The 15873-nt window shown below is 34.3% G+C and overlaps 1 protein-coding gene across 1 annotated transcript in view; it reads left to right on the top strand.

Annotated features, from left to right (window-relative positions):
• The window catches only part of LOC126916883 (uncharacterized), a 193689-nt gene that overhangs the window by 134507 nt on the left and 43309 nt on the right, over positions 1–15873 (top strand). The window lies entirely within an intron of this gene.

Here is a 15873-nt window from a genome sequence, read left to right as displayed (position 1 = left end):
GCGAAAAGAGAAAAAAGAAGACTGAAAAGAAACGATGAGAAAGAATTCTACATGTACGTAGAATGATTCTTGATAGTAAAATTAAATTAATATTTGCAACAATTCCTTGTTTCACTCTGTATGACATTTCACATTGGAACTTGTAACAAACACGAGTGAGTGTGAACGTAACATATTTTTAGTCAAAGGAATATCAATTTTCCAGAATATCTCGCATCATTTCCAGAGAATATTTCCAGGCTCGTTCATTGTTAATTCGGTCGGTTAATATCGATTACGGATTTCGTAAAATTTTTGCCGTGTATGTGCAAACTGTACAATTATATCATATCCAATATCATTGTTGATTACCAATAAATAAGAAGAACAAATAAAAAATTGCATTTGCATATTCCCTCAAATGTGTACACCATGTACATATGTTCCTATAAAGCGGAAACAATTTCAATAAAGTACGTAATTATTATGAAACTGAATTGATCGACTATATTGAACTTGAATTTTCCAAACACTAAAATCGCGTTACGAACGAAATGAAACTGTGGCTCTATCTTGAACAGCCTTTTCTCGCTCTCGTGTTGACGATAACTAATATCGCTTTTAGCTAGCTGTTTGCTATATTCTGTTTGCTTTAAAAGCACGCGATCAAAGCAAAATATCAAACATCTGCTGAAACACGTGCGTGACCTGTGTATAATCAACAAGCGTTTGAATCGCTGTTATCATTTGTCATTACCATACAGGTTCTTTTGTCACCAGTGCACTTGTGCCCGAAAGTGGTGAAGTTTCCGATCAGATTGGCGCATCTCTCTCCATCTTCCATTGTATCACACTGATGACACCATAAATCGTTTGCTCGTTCCGACGCTGCGTGAGTTCGATGTTCCGTAGTTAACAGTTGGCCTGATCATCGGACACAATCAACCGACAAATACGTATTAATTAATAGAAATCGTGATTTATCCTAGATTTCTAAAGATTATTAAAATCGACGTAGGAATCGAACGTAAGACGTTGGGCAAATCGTTGTCTACTTTTTAATGCTTCGCATCTTTCTCTCTTTTATTTCTTAGAAATTACTTCCTTCTACTTCTTCCTTTCTTTCATTTTTCAAACAAATGTGTCGTGCTTTCATTAACGTCAGATTTTTGTACATTTTTGTAAAAATAAATAGATATTAGTCTTGACATTTACAGACACATCGGCGATATGCGTAAGATGAAATTTCGTCGCGTTCGTTGACAAGATTGCTAGGAAGATTGCGGAAAGGGATATCATCGAGGAAATCGTCTAATAAGGTGAAACATCGGTTTAGGTTTCTTATTTACAACGGAATTCTTCGGATGTTTAGCTTTTCCGTCGAATAGCGTCTCTAACGATATTTCGCCAAATTTTCCTGCTGTTCTTGCGATACGTCCGACGGTAAGACTTGGCAAGCAAAATATCGTAAACGTATCCGGAAATTACGAAAAATTTATTTCGATTTATTTCAATTAAACGTATTCCGAGAGCAGCAAACGTATTCCTTATCCATTGGCAGGTAATCAACGAAATCATACCTACTTAAAATACCTACAGTTATGAAAGATATTTCCAAGTTCGGAAAAACGCTTCCACGCAAGTTTGACCAATCGTACCAATCCTCTAGAGTTTCAGCTTCTTAACAGATTCGATCATCTCCGAAGACTAAACAGACGGTATACGACTACGTTTGCATCTATACGACAATTGGATCTACGCAAGACTGCAGATTCGATATCCACGAAATATTCTATGTATATTTCATGAAGTTAAAAATTAAACTGTTTTATTTCACATCTGGTTCCAATAGAATAAGATGGATTAAACGTAATTCAATAAAATAATTTAAAACAAAAAATGTTGTGCGTCTATTATTTCCTTATAAGATAAAAGACACTTTTGGGACGATCTAATGTTAAAAATTCTCTGTGAAAGTTGATTGTAATATTCTTCTTATCTAAAGAAAAAGAGAAAATAGAAATAGATGTATTCAGTATGAATTATTTATTATATACATAGGAAACATAGGCAAGACGGTAAATGAAAAAGGTAGCCTCGAAATGAGAATTCATCGCGAAGCTTATCACGGAAGAAAAGTGAATTAAATGCACCGTGTACGATGATCGTTGTTTACACGATTCGTAACACAAATGGCTAACACCTACGAGTGAAGGCTTCAAGGTGCACTTTCCTCTATATGCAGTTTATATGTAGAGGAAGATCTTCGCTATAAATAGACGAAACATCGTTCCTTCAGACATCTAGTGAAAACTCCCTCAACGAAACACGCTCCTAAAACGCAACTTGCTCGTAAAACAAATAGGGCCATGTAACTGAAAGGAACCTCGAGAAAGAAAGAGGAAAATGGGAAGAAACAGAAACTTCCATTTTCCATTACAGAAACGCTCTTTGTTGAAAGAAAAATTCCTCAAATTAAAAATTCTCAAAGACGAAATACCGCCATTGTCTATCCTGGCAAATTATCTTCCGTCTTAACCAGTTACCTACTCTTGACGAGTATACTCGTCACGCGTAAAAAGCAGTTTTTTTTAAACTGCAATTTCAGCGAAAACTAAAATATATTCGTAAATTTGAAGACGTTTCGACCATTCGGAAGCCAGGACCAGGTAAAACGAACAAATGAAGAGATATAAATAATTATTATGAAAAAACTATAATACAGCGTGAACAAAGTAGTTGTTCTGTCCTTTCTAACGCATTTTAGTCGCATTAGTCGCAACGGCTAACTGGTCAATACATTGTCGAGTCGATCAACTTTGGTATTCCGATCGTATCGACGTGAAAATCGGCGTGACGAATAAGGCTCAAGAATCGTTTTCTTCTCTCGCAAATACCGAAGATGGACAACGCGTATCGGCGAATTTTTAATTTCAGAAAAATGTAATTTGATTCGTGGCGAAACGTATGAGAAACGCGTCGAATTAAAGAGGCGAAGATTTAAGCAGCCCGACAAAGCGTGTGAAATGCGAGGCTTACCATTGATGCTTACGACCATCGATGCGACGATCAGGAAGTACGTGACAGGATACATGTATCGGCCATGTTGATAACGTCTAGCGCGTCACATTCGAAAATAAATTCGGCTGTTTAAATTGCGATCGGCTGATGTCCTTGGCGCATTGATCGCATGCTGGCGTATGGCGGCGAGCGCGTTGCAACGCAAAACGAGCGGATTTGGGTACAATAGACAGCCATATTGAGAATAGCCGGAGTATGCGCTGGATGGGTACAGCTGCTCCAGAAACCTTGAAGCCCAGGGAAAATCAATATCCATGGCAGCCGGAAGGTCCTGTTCGTTCAGCGGGAACATTTGACGTCAAAGTTTCTGCGCATTCGCATCACATCCAGGAAAAAGAAAATTCACTGTCACTGAATCAATGATTTGTCGACGCCGCAACTAAAATTCAACTTACAATGCCTCGAAAGCTAAAATAGTCCGACACTCGCCGTAAAAACATCTTTCGTTTCGTACGTTCATCCGAACGAAATAACTCGTCTGCAATTGTGGACCGAACCATTTGAATTTTGCTCGACGAGTTAGAGGAAATCTTCGAAATGTGTTATTTAAATCTTCGAAATGTGTTATTTAAATCTTCGTTACAGGTCCAGCTAGAAAAGTTGTAAAAAGCTACCTTTACTTTCTTCTTCGCTATTCCGACTAATTGTACTTCTTTCAACATTTCTTTACACGTCACCTATTGTTAATCTTTCCAATTCTTCTAACTCGTAAAAAAAAAAAAAAAAAAAGAAAAAAGGAAAGAAACAAATTGTTTGACTCAATTTTTGAAAAGTTATTCTGTTTTCTGCACCAACGCCTCCTATAGCCCGTTACACGAGACTTTTCGGGATTTTGTTCGTTTTGTAACGAAACACGACTATCCCGATCACATTGGTAGAATTTGAAATCATCCTGAAAGTGCAAATGTAAAAGACAGAAAATAGTTGTGGCGAATATTTGGGGGGAAAAATAGTACATAGTATAGATAGGTATTTTGAGCGTACAATAAATATCAAAAATTATTCCATTGAATATCAAGACGTATCGGTACAACAGATAATTGACTGTTTAATTAATTTCGTGAAATTAATTTCCTCCACGAGATACACCATAAAGAGCTATCTTCAACATGTTATAGACGCTAAATACTGTCCCATTGAACATTGAGATGCATCGATGTGATGGATAATTGACTGTTTAATCACTTTTGGAATCTCTGCGAAATATACACTCGCACTAAATATCTTGTTACTTAAAATACAATATAATATGTAATATGCGATATGTAATATAATATGTAACATACACGTACACACGCGATATATTTATAAAGAAGCACGTATCAGAGTTGGAATAATTTCGTGAGCAACAGTAGACGGTAAATGTAATTTGCAAACGATCTCTTTATCAAATATCGATAAACGCGATCGATATGGAAGGGATCAGTCCTTATGCTGGCCAAATATTCCGTCATCGTTCAAACATCCATCGAAACTAATCCCAGTACATACCATTCGAATAATCGAGTAACTTCGTTATCGCGTATGATACAGTGCACTTACTTGATTGCAATGATATCTCAACGATTCTTAACAGATACCAAGATGTCTCGACAGTTGCAAAAATCTTTTATAAATAAATTACACGTGGCTCGCGAAGCTGTTTCAACGTTGCTGGAAACTTTTTGCGTATATGATATACGAAGCATTTCGAAATGATCATTGCAGCACTGTAGCGAGACACGCCTAACTTGATCGTATCGGTGAAATTTCAAACGGATTTGGAAGTGTGCATAGAAGTTATATTTATCAGGGACACGTACTTTCCAAAAATCATCAAACTATTCGAACAGTCAATTATTATTTAGTATGTTAATAAGCCACGATGTAATACTCTTAAAGAGTTAGAAAGAATAAATTTTCGGAAAATGGAACAATTTGACTTTCAAATGGCTTGTACGTGATGTAATCATCTGTTTGATGAACTTTTAATTGCTATCGTAGATAGGATCGTAAAATACTACGAATGTTACAGACATTGTCGTGATTTTCCTATAAAGTAACACACGACGCGTAGTCCGTTTGATGTTCGATTTGCTTGGCTCTTGTAATCCAATTTCAATAAAATTGTACAAAATGCACGTGATACGAAAGAAAATATAAAATATACAAAATACTCTTTACTTCTCTTTTTTTTTTTCTTTTCAATCATATTCTCAAAAATATGAATTTGCATCAAAATCTACAGTCTAATTAGAATATTAGAAAGAATATTCAGACAGACGATGTATATAAAGGAGATACAAATTACGACGATGAGAGAACTCGCAAGATATTTGTATCTGTGAAATTGCAACTGTTGCGTCGATAAATATCTACGCCGATTAAATTTTTAATACACTTCGGATTCTCATGGGAAAACCAGTAATAACATATTTCTATTTCGTAATATATTTCTGGTATACAGAGGATGCTCTCAAAAAAATATACACCCACTTTAATTAAATGGTATCGTGAAATTGCTGCATCGTATTATTACAATTTTTATACAAATCTTCCTTTCCTTCAATTTTGTGTACATTTCGGATGTATTCCTTTCTTTTAATCCTATTAATGGATCGATAGATTTAATTTTATAAAATTGATTTTTTGAATTATTTATACATTCCATATCTTTTTAAGCACCACGTCACGTGATTCTTTCGGTAGAAATAACTGCGTAAAATTACATTTTCTCTGTACCTGGGAGCTTTTGCGCGGTGAATTTTATACGATCGAAGCCCCTTTTTCGAGTGGCATGGGTGCTTCGGCATGGGAAAGTGCCTCTCCATTATCGTTTTAGCTGGCTGTTTTCATTTGTATAAAATCGTCGTTATTATCGTCTTTATCACAACGAAACCATCCCATTACATCAGTGTATTTAAGGTTTCCCCACAGTTACCCCATCATTCGAGCAATCCACGTGCTTTACATAATTCTCAATATCACGTTTCCATTTTCTAACATCTGTGACTGTAGCTTTTCCAACGTCACGTACTCTTGATGAATTCTATCGCCGATTCTTACACCACCTCCCACGTTTTTAATTAAATTGTATTTTCTTTCTGTACGACTGGAACGTTGTTAGTTTCATACCAAATTCTTATTTATCGGAATTCTATTCTATCGAACAGAGAAAAGAATGTGTAGATTTTTTAAAAAGAAACTTATCCGTCACTGAGAAATGTTAGGTTCGACTGATAAAACGTACAGACACCAGAGTATTCGTGGGAGCAGTCGAACATCAACGATTCTACGATCTCGGCATATTCCACCTCAAACGCGATTCCGTAAAATTCAAACTAATCGTCCAGCGAGCTGTTCCATGTTTTCCAAACTGAACAGATCGTGAGCATCGGCCAGCGATATGGGAAATGAAGATAATTTCCAATTGTTCGTAACATCTGACGATCATTCGACTTAAAACATAGTTCTCGCGGTCGCGGCAAACAAGTTACGCAGGCAGCTGTCGATTTTTCAGCTGTCGAACGAGAGAGCTGGCTGGTTGTACTGCGTTGAAGCAGAGCGATTCGAAGAACGGGAGAGACGCGAAAGGGAAGCGTTCACCGAGAATACGTCCGTTTCGTCTTTCTCGTTAGACGGTGGAAATGAATTGGCGATTTCACCATGAATACTACAAAGCAAGTTAACGCTGTAACTGGCGCGAGTTTCGCGTGAAACGTAGCCTTTGACGAGGTTTGTTTGCGCGTCTCGCCGAACAAATCCGATAACTAAAATTGTCTGGCGAAATTGTTTTACACGGGCCGTGTTCTCGGTAACGCTAGCGGCTATTTAATCAAAATTGTCGGCCGCGTTTCTCGTTGGCCGTTCGATCAACCAACGTGTAATTAAAATGATAATCTTAATAGATCCTCATGGACAAAGCTAGCGAGGCTGGCAGTTGGCGAAGCGAGCTAAGCAAATAGCGAATTATATCGCGTGTTATAACTGGATCGTGGAAGTTTGCGCATATTTTTACACTGATAAATTAACCCTGCTGTTGATCCTCTAATATTTCTCGTTCGATCTCATCTATTACAAATAACAGATACGTAAGACAACATAGAAAAATATATAAGTAAATAGTATCGCGAATAATTACGAATAATTGCATTCATTTTCGTTAAAGGTAAATTATATTGTATTTACGTGCCAAGGATAGAACTGAAATTGCCGCTGATATTGATTTATTCTTGTTAAATTTCAATGTCAGAATAAAAAAGTTTAGCAGTTAGCCGTTGCGACCTCTTTGAAACGCGTGTACCTAAAAGTGTGTCGCGAACAGTAAGCGATGGCGAGTATACTCGTCGAACACGGAGTACGGGTGACTGTTATAATACAGAATTAAGTTGTTACGAAACGACTGTTTTATTTTTCAATTTAGTACTGACGGGGCTCGTCGTAACGTAAAATACTGCCATCTCTTCGTGACGAGTATACTCGTGGAAAACAGCCAATTGGTTAAACCAGGACCAGATCACGATACCGTTTAAAGATGAAATTTGTAGAATGGTTAGAGTTAGAGAATATCGGAACTTTGTATTATTATAACGTTTACCATCGCTGCGCTCTCGATATTAACCCTTAACTGCTGCTCTGGGACTCCCAGACGATATAAACATCCGCGTAACTTGGCTCTCGAGCAACGCGTGATGTCAAGTGTCTTGGTAATTTTCAATTAAGTCGCCCCTTATGACTATAACTTGTAACTTCTGATCTTTGTTCCGTATAGGAGTAATTGAGAACGTACAACTTTCCTTTCGCTTTGTTTCGTCTTGTCCATTATGGATGAAAATGCGATTATAGTTACGAAACGAATCATTCTTCGTTGATCGCGATACAATGGAAATGTTTACAGCGAACGTTCCCGAGTGCTTCGAATAAAGAAAGAACGATGCAATACGATACTCTTTGACTTATAAATAACTTTCCTTCGAGACCAATCCGTGGATCAATTTTCTGGCTCCGCAGACGCAATGTTACACGTAATCCTAGGAATCGTGAAGTTTTCAGTCTTTTCTAATATTATTTTTCAACTTGAAATTCAATCTATTGAACGTAGGAATATTTTTACTGTAAACGATTAGAAAAATGTCCATCGTATAATCGACGAGCATCGCGAGAGTAATATCCAGGCTTTAAATTCTAAAGGCTCGTTACCGTACAACTGTAGTAGGCAACGTCGTTGTTCTAAACACGTACGTAATTTTGTTCACATTGTATAACCGATAACTATTTTCTTTTTATTATTTCCTTTTATTCGAATGTCCTTCAGCTTTCGCTTTACCACCGTACATCATCCCTACGTCATGCACCGATACTATTTTTCTTTTACACTGTGACACTTACTTCTCTGCTTGACCATGCGATCCTGATCATCATGCAAATGGTCTAAGACCGTTGTCGTAATACTCTACGGAATAACTAAAATTGTTGTATCGTTCTAACACGTTATAGATTTTATTAAAGAGGAACGTTTACTCGATAGAAGACTCAGATTCACGAAATAAGACACCGGTTTTCCCTGACGCCACTTTACGATATAAATAATTAAACTTTTTCTCCCTCGTATATGGAAAGCTTAAAATACTTTTCCTGTATTATCTATGCCAAATCTCCTGTCAATTTCGTTACTAAAATAAATGTTACAGTTATCAGCAATAATCGCCTGCACTCGACTATACGTTTCTTCAATTAAAAATTTATCAAAGCGAAGTCTTCGATTCTTTAAATTCTGCAAAATTTGATGAAACGCGCAATTACTCGAAACTTCTGACGAGTAATGTACGCGAAAGACTCTGTATACTCGTTAGGTCGTTCCTTAAACGAGAAACAGATCGAACTGTTTGCGTTCGAGTCAAACGTAAAGGGAAAAGATTAAATTTCCTAACTTTCCGTCGACAGGATCTTCATCGACGTTTATGACAGTTGACTTCTCTTAATTAGCGAAGCTTCAAGCTTTCGATATTTCCAAGTTTCAATAATTCTCATTCTCCGTTCGCCTTTCAATGACCGTTATTAGCGGGAGCGTGTGTCAATAATCAAAGCGAACGATGCTCTTTTGAACCTTCCTTTCCTCTTCCATTCGTCTTCCTTTTCAGAACGGAATAATGGCTAGATCTACTTTACTCGTTGCGCTGATTTAACGAGTGTTTATTCTCTCTTTATTCTTCGTCTGCTTCTGCCCTCGCATCTGTTGAACATCGATTCGATTGCTGAACTCGACTGTGTGATTCTCCTATCAGGAACGACATTTGCGTCGGAATATACATGTTACGGTCGTTCTTTAAAATTCTTCTAAATTAAAAGTTCCTTAAAACTCTCCTAGCTGCAAAGTTCTTCTCCTGAAAGAGTCGCGGTAAACGTGGATATCTGACGTTACGCGTTCGTTAACGAGCATTTCTTATGTCAAATATTACAAAGCAACGATTTACCCAAAATATAGAAATATCTTCCGAAATAGCGGACTCATCGTTAGATTATTAGATCGCGGATGTTCGTGCATTTATGAGAATTTTAAAAATGCAAAAGTCCATGAAACGTTTAGGAAACGTAGAGGATGAAATAAATCTTTATCCGTTTCGGTTTATTCAGTCGTATTCGTGAAAGTAGCAAACTGCACGAACATACGTATATTATTATTATTATATCTTGTTTTTGCGAAAAGCATTTCTCTTGCAAGCATTTGCCTTTTATATTTCTTACTTTTGGCGTTCCGCGTACTTATAGGAAATTGCAGCTTAATCGTTGCAATAAAACTTATCGCTTTCTATTTTCCGTTTCTGCACATGTTCGTAAATTTATCGCATTAGCGACGTGAAGTATAACGGACGATTGATCGTAAATTGAAATCACAAATTCCCCATCGACCATTTCACAACAGACTGCCACAGTTTGCAACTATGTTTGGGATTCTGAATTGCAACCTCCCAAGAGAAAACTTCGAAATGCTCTAAATATCGTATCGGCTACTTTCACGTAATGATATATTTGTTTTTTGACAAATAAATAAAGAAAAGAAAAGAAGAGTAAAATACACATCGAGAGTATTTTACCTCGAATACGTATTCAAGGATTATTTGCAGATTTTTCAGACCAAAGATACTTTTGTAAAGTGTATAATCATTTATCTGGAAAGTACTTCGTTTCTAGTAGGATTATATAATATCAATATCGTATTTAGGAAGTTGTGAAATTGCGAACTTATTAATAGGAAACACCATATAGATACAGAGAATGAAATTACTGATCGATACAGAGGATATTAATTCATTTAATATCTTGGCGATAGCAGATGATCGCTTCGCAATTAATCAGTACTCTGCAATTTATAATTGGATATAATGCAGTTAATTATTTAAATCAATTGTTACGTGTATAAAGATTGATAGCAGGTATTTATAACTTTTCTGCCATTTTCACATTAAGCATGATGAAGCAGTTGAATGATTGATTCTCTTTAACATAGCCATGAGGGAGACGAATTTTTTTAAAAAGAAATATTCTCTTACCAACTACCGTCGGTAAAATACCGAGCGTAGGATTAAACTGTTAGTTGTGAAAACTATTAATATTAAATTAACGTTCGTTGGAATTATATTTTCAAAGTCTCATCTTTATGTATACTACCTGAAGTATAATATTTCTCCAAATAGTGAAATATAAAATAGTGAAATGACGATGTTAGAGTAAAAATTGTTTTATCGTACAAAATTGAATATCTTTGTGTATTTGCTACGATATAATTATTAAAAGGAAGAAGAAACTTTCAATCATGAGAAAGATAGAATATAATGAAATATATTCAGACATTGAATAAAAATTTTTATTTTCATTTCGGAAGATGGAACGAACACGAAATATGCAGCAAATTTTGCGAATATTTCAAAATGAAGGAACTGCGCAAATATAAATATTTGCTAGTTAATTGCATTTAATATGGAACCTGACTTTAAAAGCTTCCCAAAAAGAGAAACATGCTTTTCTTTTCAATTGCTTTCGAGAAATTAATAAGTCCTTTCTGTGTCGCTTTATAAATTCTTTTAACATCGATATTACGTTTTTTCCTAATATTAAATTCTAACAATTTCTTACAATTTTTTAGCTGAAAGTTGTATTAAAATAATTTTGGCAACTGCTGAAAATTGTTGAAATTGTTGCACCAAGAGCGTAATTTTTGGGAAAAAAGGGTCGATGAGAACTCAAATCCTTCCGGGACTGTTTTACTCGCTCTATTAAACAAACATGTTTAATGATAAATCATGCAAAAAGTATTATTTTTTACGTTCATTATTTAACACGACTCTCAGAAAAATTTTATAGGCTGTCAAACGTAACAATCAACTGCATTCGAACAACATGCTTTCATTTTTAAGGAAATATTTCATTTATTATTTGCGTTATTACTTTAATAAACGTTTGCTATACCGTTAACGTTCATATCTATAAACCAACGTTTACTTACAGCTTTACCCTTACATAACGTCAATCTTCGAAAGAATTACGGATTTTTATTATACAATATATTAATCTTAGTTATTATAACGTTAAGTTATTAGCAAAATTACAAGATTGAAGTTACCAGAAGAAAAAAAGCGAGGTGTTCGTTTCCTCTTTTACAAATATAGAAGAGGAAAGTTGCTTAAGAATGATTAAAACGTAAAATGAAATTCTAATTAAACAAACGCCGTATTACCATTTTTCTACTATAGTTTCGAGTAAATTCCGCGCACTAATCGTATTTCTCTACGGCACAATAATAACATTCTGTTAATCAGCCTTTGAAATGTCACCGCAAATGTTCCATGTGCAACGTGACGTGTATTTCGTGATAATTTTCTTAAACTATATGAAGTTAACGTTTATAACATTCTATAAAGTAATAAGCAAACTAAATGAATAGCCTTCATCACGCTGTATATCCTGCTTGCATATTTAATATTAATATCAAAGCTTCCATGCAAAAAGATGTTGTATTTTGCAAGCGTATTTTATTACCGAGTGCATAATAATTCATTAACAATCCCCACGATTTATCGTCACAGTACGAAAGTACGTTCAATAATTTACATTCTGTTTTTAAACAGCCTGTTGTAGCTATACTTTGTTTTCACGTATTTCAAGTAAACATATCATCGATAAATACACCAGTACAAACGCTATTATATCGATGCAAACGTTAAAACATTTTCATCATGGTGAAATGTATTTGGTACATCAATTTTAGCGAATTCAATTAATGTATGACGAATGTTAAGCATTTACTTTGATTCGTTGAGTTTTAAGAATGAAATTAATTAAAATTTCCTTCGATCAAGGTAGATGTAATTTTAACAGAAAATTCCATTAAATTTCTATAAGTATTTCTAATGGTTACTCTTATGCCTATAGATAAAAATTAAAAAGCAAACTATCCTATAAAAATTAACAGATAAGATTATTTTTTCCTGTTAATTTCTATGCCATAATTGCCTCTTCGATTCCCTATTTCTCTACGATTTATTCGTCTCGTACACAATTTTAACGTAATATTTGTAACAACAGACAGAGATACTTAGTTAGATTTAACACGATTCCTTTTTCGCTTTTGTTAAAAAATTATTCGCAGACCGCAGCTCCTCCTTCGATAAATTTTAATTCTCATTACGTGTACGTACATAAAACGTAGCGAGTACGAAACAATCACAGAATAACGTGATCTTCGATGAAATGCGATGTTTTAATAAGTTCTGATAATAGATGCATCATTAAATATGTAATTGGAAATGGTTGTTAATCGCGAGCATTAAATAATAATGTAATTTGAAAATAAATTAAATTCGATATATTTATACCGAATATATTAAAGACGTTTTAACATCGACATATTCAACATTTACTACTATTTTCCAGGCACAATATCTTCTTGTCGTTACGTATTTGAAACCTCCATAATATCTGAATTTATTTTAGCGGACACAGCAGTATGTAAAAGTAACATTAATAAATAAAAAAAAAAAACAACAAATCGCGAGTATCTTCGTTAACTTACAAGATACGTATTATTAAATATCCAAAGAACAATTCTAAATAATTTTGCAGAAATAACATTCCAAACAAATATAATACTTAATTGATATATTAAATTCGTCGGATGCAATTTTTTAATCGCACATGAAACAAACGTATATTTCTCATTTCGTTGAATTGTTTTCTACATTTAAATTATTCCTGGATAGATAAGAATTATACGAAACTCACGAAATAAGGAAATAAGTAAAATAAAAAGAAAAAAAGAAGAAAAAAGAGAAGAAACTGGTAGATTTCACTTATCGTTAAACTTATATTCTTAAACCAAGTTAAACTTAGTTCGCCATCTTCGTGATATCACGCAATTCAACAAACTGTCAGATGCAAATACAACGTTAACATATAATTGTAACGATAAAAGTTATATTCGAAGTTATGGTAATCTCTTCTGCTATGACTCATCATTGTGCAACTGTAACTTATACCATTAACAAATCTGTATTTTCAGCCACGTTTCTAACTATAATCGTACATTCCATGTACATAAGTAATGTCCACATTGAGGAACGTATAACGCTTAGTTAATAAATTCGAAATCACATCGTTCGCGTGTAGTCCACGCGAACTATATTTGAATTGTGTTAAAATGGCAATTTGTAAATTTTATACGTCATATCGAAGGGATTAAGGATATTGAAGGAGAATACATAAATATTCGAGTCGCGTACATAAGTCTTAATATTACGAGCATAAATCTCCAAAATCTTCCGAATCTCCGTCGTATCTCAGCCACGTGAAATTATTTTTCATAATCTTAGTACGTTATTGATCTACGATATAGTAAAAGTTCTATACAATAAGTAATAAGCTTTATACAATAGCTCGTGGTTGATAACTCCGCGTTAAATACAATTTATGGCAACAAAATTTTATCCTATTCTAACAGTTCGTGGAAATAAAAATCGACGGACTTATGTAACTTCCAGTTGGCGAACAAATTAACGCAAGTTTCCAACGAATGAAACGCGAATAATGAAATTACAGGAATACCGAGGAACGAACTTTAAAATTCCTCGTATCGATCGAATCGACTGTTATTCGTTGAATTTTCCAGGATCGCTAAAATAGGCTAAATCTCACGGACCAAGGAATTTCCGACGATGTGAAGGAATTAGGTAACGTTGTCGGAGAAGAGTGCGCGAATGTAATACAATACCTTGGAAAAGTAAAACGTTTCTTTTAATAATGTAAATGGGCTGAAAAATATTGCGGCAGAAGCGAGCAATTACTGATTCTACGTGAAAAACCGAGTGGAAAATGTGGAATAAAATTTGTAAAAATTTAAGTACACCGGTTAAATCCTCAATTTCGATCCTCGGATGAAAAAAAATTAATTGTAATAAATCATACCAGGTGTTTTTCCTATCTTTCTTATTTTTCACGTAGAATCACACTCTGTGTTTCTATTCGATCTATTGGCCAAAATCTATAAATTTCACGTGGCGATCAACGTATTGATGCATTCTGTCAATTAAAAAAAGAAGATATAGCTTAACGTAGAATAATCTTTTTTATTGCGATGAAAATATAGTGATGGAAATTTCATTATCGAGATTAATCGTGACCTTGTTGAAAGTCTGATCGGCGCTATAACGAAAGAGTAGTTAGGCGAGCGGAATCACGGCGTGGAATGGAAAAGCGTGAGAAAGTAGTCTCATAATGTAATTAATGATCGAGGAATCGAAATTTTGTCGTATTTTACAGCGAGGATAAGAACTACTCAAGCGACAATCGAATGTCACTTAAGCGCTCTGGAGATGGAATCAATTAGTACTTGAGTGGCGTTAATTCTTGCGCAAAGATCAATTCTCGCAAACTATTCGAAAAATAAGGATTAAAAGGTTTTTACATAGGGAAGCGTAGGATTGAAGCTTAGGATTTAATTTTGACGCGAATAAATGAAAGTTTAAGAATCGAGATTTAATTGAAATAAAAGTAGGATCGTTAAATTAAAAAACGTGAATAATTCTCAATTTTTGTCGCATATGAAGTATAGACACAAGTCTTTCAAATAATAAAATATTTAACCAACGTTAAATATTTAACTATAACGTGAAAGTAATATAAATGTAAATGAATATCGAACATTCTGAATTATAACACCAATTAATCGCATACTAATTAATGAAAAATAATAGATACGAATAGTAATAATAATAGAATATTTCTTAATTAACTTTTTCATTAATAGATATTATGTTTACATATATATAAATAAATATAATTTTCTACAAATAATATATATGTTATCAATTTAGGATATGAGTATAAAATTTCTCACCATGTCACAAATTTTCCCGAACGTTATTTTTCGCATTTGAACTTGCAGTTGGATACTACGACTATATTTCTTATATCTGTTTACAAGTTTAATAAAACTATTTTACGCCATGGCTTCGCTTGTTACTTACGGCTTCTTCAAACCAAGCGATTAACAGATGGAATAAAGCTGAAATTACGTGATATAATATGCGCGTATACTTCGTGTGCCTGACATTACGAACATCACACTACTTACAAAGAAGATTTTACCTTGTATAAATCATACTTTTACTTTAGCAGCATAATAAATTTTATCCGATTACTTGAAAGCTGTTTGTATTCCGAGTTATTAAGCATCGTTATAACAACGAATGGTGTTGATAATTCTCTAATTTATTTAAATTTCCAAATTAACATAAAGTGTTACGTAATCATTTTATAAATGTCTTAAAACGTTATGAAAAT

The sequence above is a fragment of the Bombus affinis genome, chromosome 5, assembly GCF_024516045.1.
Source record: "Bombus affinis isolate iyBomAffi1 chromosome 5, iyBomAffi1.2, whole genome shotgun sequence".
Taxonomy (NCBI): domain Eukaryota; kingdom Metazoa; phylum Arthropoda; class Insecta; order Hymenoptera; family Apidae; genus Bombus; species Bombus affinis.
Note: the sequence above shows the minus strand (reverse complement) of the source record. Positions and strands in the feature narration are given on the sequence as shown.